Source organism: Podarcis melisellensis, assembly GCF_964234715.1.
Source record: "Podarcis melisellensis genome assembly, chromosome: 5".
Taxonomy (NCBI): Eukaryota; Metazoa; Chordata; class Lepidosauria; order Squamata; family Lacertidae; genus Podarcis; species Podarcis melisellensis.
In genome coordinates this window covers 11,637,442-11,652,129 of record NC_138537.1, presented here as the reverse complement: position 1 = coordinate 11,652,129, position 14,688 = coordinate 11,637,442, and the positions used below count along the sequence as shown (strand labels likewise).

Here is a 14,688-nt window from a genome sequence, read left to right as displayed (position 1 = left end):
GGCAGGGGGGGGGAGAGAATACAGTGGCACCTCAGGTTACATACGTTTCAGGTTACATACACTTCAGGTTACACACTCCGCTAACCCAGAAATAGTGCTTCAGGTTAAGAACTTTGCTTCAGGATAAGAACAGAAATTGTGCTCCAGCGGCGCGGCAGTAGCAGGAGGCCCCATTAGCTAAAGTGGTGTTTCAGTTTAAGAACAGTTTCAGGTTAAGAACAGACCTCCAGAACGAATTAAGTACTTAACCCGAGGTACCACTGTATCAACCTGATGTTGCTGCAGGCATGCAATTAATGTAATATCTCCTTTGGGTTTGAGTTTCTGAATTTCAAGGGTTCTTGGCTGCATTTGCCCTTAAGGTAAAGATATATACCGTATTGCTCCAAATATAAGCTGCACTTTCCCCCCAAATTCCAACCGTGAAGAGTTCGAGTGCGGCTTAAATTCGCGACCTTGCAAAAATTGGCTTTTACGATATCGCTGCTGAAACAGACGTACGGTAAAATGGAACAAAAAAATGTGTCATTGCCAACTTGCAAGCTTGAGACTGTTGTGCAATTAAGCCGCAGGATTTTCTTCTACATTTGCCATTTACTGGTGTGGGTGCCTGTGGAATTGTAGCAATTGACTAGCGATTTGCGATTTTAGCGATTGTACAGTAACTTTTGCGTGCTTGCAATATCAAAGGCTTTAATTGCATCGGAGTTACAATTTTACCTACCGCAGCGATTTTCAGCCTGTAACCCAATTTTAAGGGAGTGGCTTATATTCGAGTATTGTCACACACACACACACACCCCGAATTCTAAAGGTGCAGCTTAGTTGCTGGTGCAGCTTATATTCGGGCCAATACGGTATTATGGGGACTGAACTTGAACCTATGCTGTTTTCCTGTACTTATGGTATTGATCCATCTGGCTCACTAGTGTCAACTCAAGGAGTAGCTGATATGAAGACCTCCAGATAGGTTTGACTCCCAACTCACATCAGCCCCAGCCAGCATGGGCAATGGTCAAGGATGAGTGGACCTGGAGGCCAACAAAATCTGGAGGACAACAGCATCATGGCTACCCTTGGTCTGCTCTGACAATCAGCAGCTTTCCAGAATCCCTCATTATTTTGCCAGTGATAGAACCTGAGATCTTCTGCATGCAAAACATATGTTTTACAACTGCACTATTGCCTCCCTCAAACCTCCCTGTTAGAATAGAATATAATAGAATTTATTATTTATACCCCGCCCATCTGGCTGGGTTTCCCCAGCCACTCTAGGCGGCTTCCAACAAAGTATTAAAATACAGTAGTCTGTTAAACATTAAAAGCTTCCCTAAAGAGGACTGCCTTCAGATGTCTTATAAAAGTCTGGTAGCTGTTGTTCTCTTTGACATCTGGTGGGAGGGCGTTCCACAGGGCGGGGGCCACTACCGAGAAGGCCCTCTGCCTGGTTCCCTGTAACTTGGCTTCTCGCAGTGAGGGAACTGCCAGAAGGCCCTCGGTGCTAGACCTCAGTGTCCGGGCTGGACGATGGGGGTGGAGACGCTCCTTCAGGTCTATTGGACTGAGGCTGTTTAGGGCTTTAAAGGTCAGCACCAACACTTTGAATTGTGCTTGGAAACGTACTGGGAGCCAATGCAGATCTCTCAGAACCAGTGTTATGTGGTCCCAGCGGCCACTCCCAGTCCCCAGTCTAGCTGCCGCATTCTGGATTAATTGCAGTTTCCGGGTCACCTTCAAAGGTAGCCCCATGTAGAGCGCATTGCAGTAGTCCAAGCAGGAGATAACTAGAGTATGCACCACTCTGGCGAGACAGTCCGCAGGCAGGTTGGGTCTCATCCCGCGTACCAGATGGAGCTGGTAAACAGCTGCCCTGGACATAAAGAGGTATATGAATGATTAGCCAGAGTCCCCAAGAAATAAAGGGGACTATTTAAATGCCAGTGAAGAGACAGTAGAATTGCCAATTTCTGGGATGCTTTGTGTGCAAGGCAGAAACCCAATGGGTGAAGCCGTTTCCAGCATCACAATAAGAGGTTAGGGGGAAATGTATGTGATAAATATCTACTTTTATAAGACCACTTCATTGTGAGCATTTTCCAGTGAAAGCCCGTTATTGTCGGGCTGTAGGACACGCAACTCTTCCAGATCTTCCTTCCTTCCTTCCTTCCTTCCTTCCTTCCTTCCTTCCTTCCTTCCTTCCTTCCTTCCTTCCTTCCTTCCTTCCTTCCTTCTTTCTTCTTTCTTTCTTTCTTTCTTTCTTTCTTTCTTTCGCAACTGCTAGAACAACTCCAGAGTTGCAATTTTTCCCATCTCCCTGGTGACCCTGCAGCATCTAAGTACTGAGCGTTTCCTGGAATTGCTCTGAAACGTTCTAATGTGAGCAGGCATTTATACGGCGGGGTTAATTGGGTAGAGGATAATTTGAGATTAGGGATACAAAGTAGGCAGCACTTAATAGCTTAGCGAGCATTTTGTTAGCCTTAGTGGGTTTCCAAGCATTGTTACCTGCCCTTAGCTCTCAGGGTGAGGGTGCTGCAAAGACTAAAATGCATCACATTGGTGGGTTAGGAACTTTTAAAGCGCCATGCATATATAATTGTCTGTTCGCATTAAAAAAAAGAATGGCCAGGTGGCAACCCTAAAAGTGGGATGCATTGTATTAAAACACACTGCATGCTGTGATTGACATGCACATGGCCCAGGTATTTTAAATAGTTGCTTACAGGGGAAGTAAATAATCATCGTGGCAGAATGGCGTCCGCAGCACTTTCCATCTGCTGTTCTGGCAAGCTCCCGTTTCACCTTGAGTTGTTCCTGTGTATAGAATAATGATAACCTGCGGTAGCCGTTCCACTGAAGCCGCCTGAAATTTCTGGCTGGATCTAGGCCAGCTGGAGAGGATAAATATATGGCTATGCACCTAGTGATTACTCCCCCATCGTGGCTCCCATCGTGGTCATGCGCACGGTCAGCTTTCCTTTTTCTCCCAGGCTGTTTGTCGGGCTAAGGAGGAAAGCGCAGCTCACCTGGGGAGAAGAGTGTCAAAAAATGGATTGAGACATAAAACCAGCCTCGTTGGCCTTCATTAAGACCACCAGAGGCACACACACGTAAAGCGCAGCTTCTAATCACCATAATTAGTGCTTAATTCTCAACATCATTGGTATTTCTATTCATAAATGCCACTTCTCGGATTCCATCCTTTTGTCACATTTTGTTATGGTCCAACAAAGCTGTGCCTTCCACATGTTTTGAACTACAACTCACACCGTTGGTTTCTGTGTGTTGCCACTGTGCAGTGCTTTGAGTCACGAAACTCTGTTTTGCATTCCAGAGACGTTCCAGACTGTTGGAAGTCTCAAGGAAGTCAGGAGATGGATGTGATGTTACTGGTTTCCTCTTCCTTCATTTTCCAATTGCCCTCTGCTCTCACAGAGAGAGCATGTTTATTTCTTTTCTGTCTGCGTAACTAGAAATGAAACTCTTAGCATGTAGTTCATATTTCTCGTCCTTCCCTGTGCTGGATACTCTGCTGAATGGGGAATGTGCTTGGAGCCTAATCAGAGGATCAGGTCGTTAATCATTGTCGGAGGCGATTCCGGAGGAGCTTGATCGGAGGAGCTCGGTCGTAGTGGAGATTCCGACACACACACCCCTCGCTGCCGCCACCGCCACCAGCACATATCCTAGGAGTGGACAACATGCTTCCCTTGGGCATCATGTGGCCCTCCATTTAATTTTATGGAGTCCTTGGCCTACTTTCATCCTGGTGACATTGCGGGAAGAAGCTAGGAGGGGAATGGGTGACAGGGTTGCCATGTGTCCTCTTTTTCCAGGATATGTCCTCTTTTTCAGTGGTAAAATTTCTGTCCGGGTGGATTCTGGCTATACTTTCTGCATGAGACATCAAAATAACTGGTGGTTGAAGATTTGCTTTCCTTTTCTCCTGCCCCCCTCAGCACAACATTACAGCTTTTATAGCTTACATATACAGTGGTACCTCTGGTTACATACTTAATTCGTTCCGGGGGTCCGTTCTTAACCTGTAACTGTTCTTAACCTGAAGCACCACTTTAGCTAATGGGGCCTCTCGCTGCTGCTGCGCCGCCGCTGCACGATTTCTGTTCTCATCCTGAAGCAAAGTTCTTAACCCGGGGTACTATTTCTGGGTTAGCAGAGTCTGTAACCTGAAGAGTATGGAACCTGAAGCGTATGTAACCCGAGGTAACACTGTAGTAGGGGTGTTTAAAATGAGAGTTGTTATAGCATTCTCTTTTTTATTCTGCAAAATATGGCAACCCTAGACTCAGAAGGAGACATGCAGAGAGAGAGAGAGAGAGAGAGAGAGAGAGAGAGTACTCACATCTGGTGAGGTGGCCCCACCCACGCTTGACTCAGGCTCCACCCACCAATAGTATCTGGCATTCAGCAGATTATTCCTCAGGGAATGCTGGTCTCAGTAGGAAAAATGACTGCCCACTCCTACTGCACATGAAGACAGAAAGAGTCTGCAAGCAACAAGGCTGTTGAAGGAGGCCAATACTTGCTCCCTTCCTAAAGCAACTGTTGTCACAAAGGGCAAATATTGCACTCACCACTACACTTCATCTGAATTCACTTAGATCAGAGACATATTAAAACATCTTTAAAACCATTTCAATGTAGAATGCAGACCGAGAAAGATATCAGCTTAACAGTTTGTTGAAAGAGGAAGCTCTCCAATAGGTACCATAACATTAAAAGAGATGGCACCTGTCTAATATTTAACAGGAGAGAACTCCAAAGAGTAGGCACGCCACACTAAAGGCCCCTATTCCTACATTGTGCAGAATGGATCTCCTAATAGGAAGGTATATGTGGGAAACCCTCACCTGCAGAGTCCAGTGATTGGTTCAGTATACAAGGAGTGAGGCAATCTTTCAGGTACCCTGGCCCCAAGTTGTATATGGCTTTATGTTGTTGTTGTTGTTTAGTCGTTTAGTCATGTCCGAGTCTTTGTGACCCCATGGACCAGAGCACGCCAGGCACTCCTGTCTTCCACTGCCTCCCGCAGTTTGGTCAAACCCATGCTGGTAGCTTCAAGAACACTGTCCAACCATCTCGTCCTCTGTCATCCCCTTCTCCTTGTGCCCTCCATCTTTCCCAACATCAGGGTCTTTTCCAGAGAGTCTTCTCATGAGGTGGCCAAAGTATTGGAGTCTCAGCTTCAGGATCTGTCCTTCCAGTGAGCACTCAGGACTGATTTCCTTCAGAATGGATAGGTTTGATCTTCTTGCAGTCCGTGGGACTCTCAAGGGTCTCCTCCAGCACCATAATTCAAAAGCATCAATTCTTCAGTGATCAGCCTTCTCTATACAGTACACCAAAACCACCACCTAGGACCCAATTGCTATTGGCAGCTAGAGAGAGGGAAATTGGGCAATACCTTTGCTGACCTACATATAATAGCTTCTGTTTAATTCTTTTCAGTCAAGGCAAACCAGCTTTCCACTTGATGAACCATGCAGTCATACTGTGGCAAAAATTCCAGCTGTATTTATCTGCTCTCCTTTAAGTGAATACATTTATGAGATGATGCACACAACAACAACAACAACAACCAGAATGCATTTATTTATCCTTCTTTCCTTTCAAGAAAACGAAAATGGTATTTCCCGAAAGCTAATGAAGGAGCAATTTGTCATCGTTTGCTTTATTTGCTGCCCAGTGAAGTTAAAGAGCCAGGTAATCCTGTTGCAGGCCAAACAACATCATTACTAATGAGCAAATCCCCAACATTCAATGATATGACTGTAAGCATCACTGAGGTAAAAATAAAATAGGTCACAGTCCTTGTGGGAAATTGTCTCATTTCAAAGAGTTCACACTTCACATCAGATGGTCTGACTCTGAAGTTTAACAGTGGCCCCCAAAGAGTCTTGGGAACTGCAGTCTGCTAAGGGTCCGGGGAGGTTTTAGGAGACCCCTATTATCCCCACAGAACTGCAATTCCCAGAGGAATTTAATCCCTCTGGAAATTGTAGCTCTGTGAGGGAACTAGGAAGCCTATGCAGAAGCAGCTGTACATGCAGTGACACGCTCAGGACACACATTCATATATGTGTCCCAATTCCATGGACCACAAACACTGGTGGTGGGGAGCCTCCAGGCCCTGGCCAAATTAGGCCTAGATGGGTGTCCAAATTTGGCCCTCAGGCCATTTCTCCCAAACCACACAAACCTGTCAGGGGGGGGAATCTTATGTGAGGCGAGGTGTGGGGCAGGCAAAGCAGCAGCCAGGATCTTTAAGGTGTGCCCCCAATTGTTCCTTGGCATACATGACTTGTATTTGGCACCTTAATAATTTGGCATCATATACAAGACATGCTAGGGACATGGGTGGCGCTGTGGGTTAAACCACAGAGCCTAGAGCTTGCCAATCAGAAGGTCGGTGGTTCGAATCCCCGTGACGGGGTGAGCTCCCGTTGCTCGGTCCCTGCTCCTGCCAACCTAGCAGTCCGAAAGCATGTCAAAGTGCAAGTAGATAAATAGGTACCACTCCGGCGGGAAGGTAAACGGTGTTTCCGTGCGCTGCTCTGGTTTGCCAGAAGTGGCTTAGTCATGCTGGCCACATGACCTGGAAGATGTACACCGGCTCCCTCGGCCAGTAAAGCAAGATGAGCGCTGCAACCCCAGAGTCGGTCACGACTGGACCTAATGGTCAGGGGTCCCTTTACCTATACCTTTGCAAGACATGCTGGGATCTGTCAGCTGACCAGCACTTGCTGCAACTCACACTGAGATCTGTTGCAGTCCATCGTTCTTGACTGGGAGCCCATGCACGTTGCCAATCCCTGCTGAGCCATTGCATTTGGTGCCCATCTATGTTTTTCCTTTGCCATGGCAGCTTCAGCACAAAGAAATGCATGGAGAGCACACTTTGAGTGCACTCCCAGTTCTTTACTCTGAAGGTGGGCTGGTCCCCCAGCATCATGGTGATGTCACCCACCCACCTGTCAAAGTGCCCCTCGGGGATGGGGTATCCCAGGATCTGGCCTGCCATTCGTTACCTACTCACAGGCTCATGGATTGGCTCCTCCTTTCAGACATCATGCATTCCATGTTCCAGAAAACACATTCATTGCTCCAACCACTTTTGCCTCTGGCCATCCCCACTGCTGGAATTTCGCCCCCGCAAACATTTCCCCACCTCTGATCTGAGCATTTTCAGAAACACTACAATACCTTGTCTTGCTTTTGCCTGCTTTTATGACCGAGGCTAGACAGAGATGAGATACTTTTGTTTTAGAACATAGTGTTTTATATTTTGATTAAACCTTACTATGGAGTGGACTAGCCAAAATAATTACCAGCCCAGCTACAGATCCTAGATTTCCTAATCCATACGCTTAAGCCTTGGGATTTTGTGTGGGGTTTTTTCCCCTTATCCTGAAAAAGAAATTTCAACGTCTCACAATGAATATACATTCTTGTACACCGAATCATTATCAGCCTTCCCATCTAGATCAACAATACACAGTGCTGTCAAGGCACAATACTGTATGGAATAGCAGGGATGGCCTCATGTCAAAAACGTCCCATGCTTTCATGTACAGTTTGCCACCCGTTCTGAATTCCCTCTGTTCAAAGCTGGTCACTGGTCTGCAACACTGGCAACGCCTCAGGAAATCTGTTCTGAATAAGAGCGGAGAAGCAAGCCAGCGAATGGAGTTTTGCATCGTGATTCTAGGAAAGTCGTCAGTTCTCAGAAGAAAACAGAGGAATGGATGAGCTGCTGGAAGTGGTTTCTTGTGAAATCCATTTGTTGAAGAAGAAAGAATGGGAGGAAAGTGCCTGCTGGGCTTAGTGGTCTTCAAGTTTTTCAGCCTCAAACATCCTTATAAAAAGAATGGCTTCAACTCAGTGGTAGAACATGGGTTTTGCATGCAGCAGGTCCCAAGTTCAACAGCATCTCAGGTGAGACTTGGAGAGAACCAGGGTATGAAACCATGGAAAGCCACTGCCAGTGTAGATACTGAGCTAAATGTATCAATGCTCAGCTTAGTATAAGGCAGCAGTTGTTTTAGTTTTCAAAGAACTCATGTTCTCATAATTCCAATGGCTGGAGGCCAGGACTAAAACAGGCATAAAGGCGGTTTCCAATTTTGAATGTAGACATGCCCTTAGAATTTGAATTCAGACCAACTAATTTGTTTAATTAGCTGATTTCTGGTGTCTAAAACAATTTATTGGCCTGGAACCTGGGCTGTCAAAGATATGCAAAGCTAAAATCTCAACAAAATAAAATACTATAAAGCATGCACATCTTCACTTTACTGTTTCTCAATTATCACAATCTGTGAAAACTCTGCTTTGCTTTAAAAGGTTGCTTTGAATATTTTGGCATGCAAAACACCAGACTTCTGCTATGGTTTTTTTCTAAAATTGAATTAAATTTAAAAAGAAGCAACACACACAATGAAGTCTTTGTTAGGAGCCTGCCTCTGATTCACGTCCTTGATGACGTGCAATATTATATCACCGTTCCACTGGTTAGCAATTTGCCCTTGAAAAAATCTTGGGGGTATGCCACCAATCACTGAAGCCAAACAGTTGACATTTTGGCTTCTCCCACTGATTTCAAAGTTCAAATGACAAACTCGTCAGAAGATGTAACACATTCTGTCTGTTGGAAAACCTCTTGCCATTTATCTTCCAGAAAAGACCCCATCTTACTTTCTGCACAATGATAATTTGACAATGAGATGTGGAAGTGGCACTTGTGAAGATTTCACCTAAAATAAAAATACAACCTCAGAACATTATGGCTCAAATGACATTTTAGGATAAGCCTGTTACAATGCAGAACTACTTGTTAGCCATTGTAGAAACAGGATACTGGACTAGATTGGTCATTGGCCTGATCTAGTTGGGCTTTTCTTATATTCTTAATGGAATCAGTCTAGCTTAATGCTACAGGTTAAAGTAATGACTGGGTGTTTGATTGATTAGTTGCTTGCTTCATAGTTTGCATGTTTGTTCCCATAGAACAGACCCTCCAAGTGTCCCTATTTTCCAGAGATGTCCCTGATTCAGAGAAGCCATCCAGTTTCTCCCACTTTTCCTTAGGACGTCCTTATTTTCATTGGAGAAATGTTGGAAGGTATGGAATTATCCAACCCCCAAGCCATCTGAAGACAATCCTGTATAGGGAAATTTAAAAAACGTTGAATGTTTTATTATGTTTTTATATATGTTGGAAGCTGCTCAGAGGGACTAGGGCAACCCACTAAGATGTGTGGGGTATAAATAGTAAAATTATCATTTTACTCTCCTTCATTGGAGATTTTTAAACAGAGCTTGGATGGCTGTCTGTCAAGAATTCTTTAGCTATTATTCTTGCATTGCAAGTGTTTGGACTAGATGATCCTCGGAGTTCATTCTAAACCTACAATGCTAACATTATAAGATTCCATGAATGTCACACCAAATACTATCTGTTGCCCAAGGCCACCATCAAGTACCTTTCTGTGGGACTCTTCCAGCTATAGCAGAGTCCCTCACACAGTTGGTTTACCAGCAGTGGCTGTGATCCTCCTGCCATTTTGTTCCCACAGTTCCTTGATGCCCCATGACAGTGTTGCTCTAGGGCACGGTGGAAACCTGGTCACCCCAGATACAATACAATAAAACTAGAAATAAATCCATTTCAGGAAAGGACCATAGCTCAGTGTCAGATCACTTGCTTCATATGCAGAAGGTCCCAGCTACAGTCCCCAGTTTCTGAGTAGACAATGTGACGCAGCAGCAAACAAAAGCTCATGCTATTCTAGGCTGCATCAACAAAAGTATAGTGTCCAGATCAAGGGAAGTAATAATCCCACTCTATTCTGCCTTGGTCAGACCACACTTGGAATACTGTGTCCAGTTCAGGGTGCCACAATTTAAGAAGGATATTGACACTGGAATGGGTACAGAGGAGGGCAACCAAAATAATCAAGGGTTTGAAAACCAAGCCTTATGAGGAATGGTTGAGGGAGTTGTATATGTTTAGCCTGGAAAAGAAGAGACTGAGAGGAGATATGATAGCTATCTTCAAATACCAAAAGGGCTGTCACATGGAAAATGGAGCAAACTTGGGTTTTTTTATTGCTCCAGGGGGTATGACCTGAACCCAACGGCTTCAAGTTACAAGAAAGTAAGAGCTGGTCAACAGTGAGATGGTCTTCCCTAGGAAGTGGTGGACTCTCCTTCCTTGGAGGTTTTTAAGCAGAGGTTGGATGGTCATCTGTCATGGATGCTTTAGTTGAGATTCGTGTGTTGGTGGTTGGACTAGATGATTCTCAGGGTCCCTTCCAATTCTTCAGTTCCATGATTCCATGAGGAGATTGAGTTTGGTGGCAATTACTTCCCCTCCTAGATCTGTGCCCCCATTTTTCTTTACCCATGTTCTCCTCTTTTCTATACCAGCATTTATATACTGACATGGAGGAGTAGATGAGCTTTAGACACACCCATCTTTCAGTTTCCTCCTGATAATTATGTTTCCTTAATCTTATAAAGATTGTAAGTTTTCAAAGACGAATGCTAGTAAACTCATCAACACTTCTTTGGCTAACAACCTCAACAATTGTTTCCCTTGATTCCCTCTGGGCTTTCTGTACTCAGTGCTTGTTCTTTTAAATGCATATTTCCCTCCACACAGGGATTTATTTCCCATGTCCTGTAAAGATGGTGTATAAAATTAGAGCTTTGTTTGGAGAATTAAATTACACTCCACAGTCCATTTGGTCCCTCTATTTCCAAAGTCATACTGACCTCTAGAGGGGGAAAAATAAAATAAAACAGGATATAAAATATAAGCTATACGGAGCAATCCTAAAACTGGCCAGAGGGCGGCTGAGGGACTTCTGAAAGTGGATACAGTTCTTTTCTACTATTGAACTGAAAACCATAAACCAACAAATGTTGCTAATTTTGCTAATCAGTTTCACATGCATTCAATTGTAAATCTGTTCCACCTTACTGTCTGTAGGCATTTTTCCTAGAACCAAATTTTTGTGCCTGTTCTCTTTCCCCTAAAATAGGCGTCTTATATAAATTTCCCCCATGACATACACATTTTGTATTCATTTGTGTTTTGTATTCAACCAGAACTGATAATAAAACTCAGAGGGTGGAATTAAGAAGTCTAATGTTCTAACAGAATAGGAGAAAGGTAAGGGAGCAACACGGGGCAGGGAACTAGTAGTTAATGCATTTTGGATGCTAGTAAGGTTCAGTTTTCATTCTTGTATTTTTACTCCATATTTTCCCATGCCTGATGGTATGTAGATATGGATGGGGGAGGAATTCAATATAGTCTGCATATAAAGGCAAGTTATCATAAAAATGCATCTACAGTGGTACCTCGGGTTAAGTACTTAATTCGTTCCGGAGGTCCGTTCTTAACCCGAAACTGTTCTTAACCTGAAGTACCACATTAGCTAATGGGGCCTCCTGCTGTCGCCAGAGCTCGATTTCTGTTCTTAACCTGAAGCACTATTTTTGGGTTAGTGGAGTGTGTAACCTGAAGCGTATGTAACCTGAAGCGTATGTAACCCGAGGTACCACTGTATCTGTGAAAGGAACATAGAAAGGCATTCCATTTAGTAATATCGCTTTGCAAAAATGCATGCTAAATTGCATACTGAAAGTGTGTATTACAATAAACTTGCATTAAAATGCTCATGAACTTTCAGGAGGACCATATATATATCACAAACTGATGGGGAGATGTGGAGAACCGAGTTTAAGATGGTAAAGACTGGGGGATGGATGGACCTGAAATTGACAGATTCACCTATTAGTACCTGGAGACTTTTCAAGTAATAGCATCTGTGAGACAGGCAAGTGTCAAAACAACTACATGTAATTTTTCACAGTATGGTTCCCTTTTAAGCTGCCATGATTTTGGGGATCTCCCTCTCGTGATTCAGGTGCAGCCAACTTATGGTATCCTCCATAAGTTGTTGGACTACAACTGCTATCATCCATGACTGGCTGGGGCTGATGGAGTACAACAACATCTGATGGGGCACCACGTTGTCTTTGTATGTCAGAATTCCTGTTAGCAAATGCTTTGTGAAATATACTCGGAGTTGAGTGTTGATTTCTTTTTCTTTCTTTTTTAAAATAATATTTATTAAATTTTCCATTTTAACACTCCAATCAAATCACATCATATATTCCGAATTATACAAATTATTCAAAAATTAAACAATCCAAATATTATGCCAAATTATAGATTTTTCGGGGAGACTTCACCATGCTCTGAGGTCAGAGGGGATCTGATCATCTCATACTTCTACTGCTTCTCATGTTCATTTCCGATAGTTCCCATAAGTCATTCTGATGTTAATCCTCATTATTTTCCACAGCCTCTGAGTTCTTCCAACAAGCGAGCTAAATCAAACAATATGTTTCTGTGTGATTTTATGTCCAGGATTCACCTATGTAGGTTCGCAGCGTCTCGTCACAAGCTGGTATTTCTGCCAAATCAGTCCAAGAATCCTCCCATTACATGCAGATGCAGATGTCCAGTCCATTCTGTCCAGATAAAATCCAATCAAGGCATCCGCCCCATACTTTTTCCAAACCAGTTGTCATTGAAACGTTATACAGTGGTACCTCACAAGACGAAATTAATTCATTCTGCGAGTTTTTTCATCTTGCAAATTTTTCGTCTTGCGAAACACCCAAAATCCAACCCCCCCAAAAAAGGTTTTAAAAGTTTAACTTACCAAATGGCTGCAAAAGAAGTTTTGGAAAAGCTTCAAAAATCACCAAAGTCTTCAAAAACCTCAAAAAAGGCTTTTAAGAAAAAGGAAAAGGAAACAAACTTGCAAGACATTTTCGTCTTGCGAAGCAAGCCCATAGGGAAATTCGTCTTGCGAAGCAGCTCAAAAAATGAAAAACTCTTTCGTCTTGCGAGTTTTTCATCTTACGAGGCATTCGTCTTGCGAGGTACCACTGTATATGTTATTTACACAATGGGTCCTGTGTGATTGGCTGATTCAACTCCCCTCCTGGAGCCTGGTTGGAATGTTCCTGCAGGCCAATCAGGTTGCTGAGTTACTTCCTCCTGGAGCTGGATTGGGCTGCTCCTGCAGACCAATCAGGTTGCTGCCTTCTAGGATCCTACCTGCCCATTGTTCTAGGATCCAAGTTCAGTACATAACCCTTTGCCAGTGAATAATAAGACGTCTCTTCTCTATCATGGAAGGAGCAAGCCAGACTTGTAAGTATTGTTGAGAGCCAGCTATATGAGATGGTTGGGTCAATACCAACACAGCTGGCCCATTTGGTGACTCAGTCCATCATGGACCATGAGTTGGGAGTTGGGGAGGTACAATGACTGTTATCCATCATGGATATTTCTCCTTACATCATGGGAAAATTGTCTGTTTTTATTATTATTATTAGGGGTACTGTTATGCTCCAGTTTTCTTCTGGCCTGGTTATTAGTTGAATTTATTTATTTTAATAATTAACACACCATGTAATGCTGCAGTATCTAAGTGGAGTATAAGATAGGGACGGGAGGGATATCAAAGGAATGCAGTTAAAAAACAGTTAAAATTCAGCTTCTAAATAAAAATAAAATTACTTCAAAATTGCTGGTGAATTTTCTATGACAAAGTTTTTATCCAGCTGCTGGAAGTACAAAAAGGAGGGGACCTGTCTGATTTTAGCCAGAAGGGAGTTCTGCAGAATTAGACCCACAATACGTAGCACAGTATAGGATTTAGAGAGCCTTGATAACCCTGAAGAGTGATCTAATCTTCCCACAGGCTGATAAGGAGAATATGTCCTTGTTTGTATAAATCTTTCTGGACTGCTCAGCAATTTTTTAGACCGTGGATCATGCCATTCTTGTAAAACAATTTGAAAAATTGATCAGGATGTCTGGGGCTTGCACTCTAATGATTTCATTTATTTCCATCAAACCGCATGTAGAGTGTGTTCATTGGCAATTTTAGCTTGGTGGCCTGAGAATTGCCATATGTTGTACCAACACTGATTCAACATTTGTCTGACATGACCGGTGAAGTCTTACAGAACTTGAGTTAAAGTATCATTCATATGCTATGGTTAGCGTTGATGGACAAACCCTCTTTTCAACTGGGTATATGCTTTCCTTCTTCATTTCAGGTCCCCTGGCATTTAAGCTCTACTCAAATGCCCTGCTGCTATGGCTGATTTACCAGTTTAATGAGAAAGGGAGGGCTCTTTATTTAGTTACCTAAACACCCAAGAATAGGTATCATCTCAAATGGATGTTGAACAAGCAGTTTCCTAATTCAGGCAAGATGCTAGTGATGCTGTGGGACAACTTAAAAATCTAGAGCAGATCAACCTCATTTCCCATCAGGCCCAGTCATCATCATCATCAGTGCTCAGGGATGTTTTTTTTTTTTTATAAATATTTTATTAGGTTTTTAATAAACAAATTTCCACTTTCAAATACATACTTCCATGAATCCAATGTACTTCCCCCGTCTCCCGAGCACTGCATTCCCTGTGTAACCAAAGCCTCAGCAATTTGTTGACTTGTTTTATACATAACAATATATCTTCCATTTTATCGTGTTATCTGATGTAAACATTTCGATACAATTGCATTAATTTTTAATTTCCACACAATAAAAATATTTCGTTACCTCACTT

General features: G+C 43.2%; 1 long non-coding RNA gene across 1 annotated transcript in view; it reads right to left on the bottom strand.

Moving 5' to 3' along the window:
- LOC309370064 overlaps nt 1-12,994 on the bottom strand; it is a 46,040-nt gene extending 33,046 nt beyond the window's left edge. Inside the window, exon 1 of the long non-coding RNA XR_014168405.1 lies at nt 12,861-12,994. This is a non-coding gene — a long non-coding RNA (uncharacterized lncRNA). The remainder of the gene's footprint in view (nt 1-12,860) is intronic.
- Nucleotides 12,995-14,688: the final 1,694 nt, after the last annotated feature.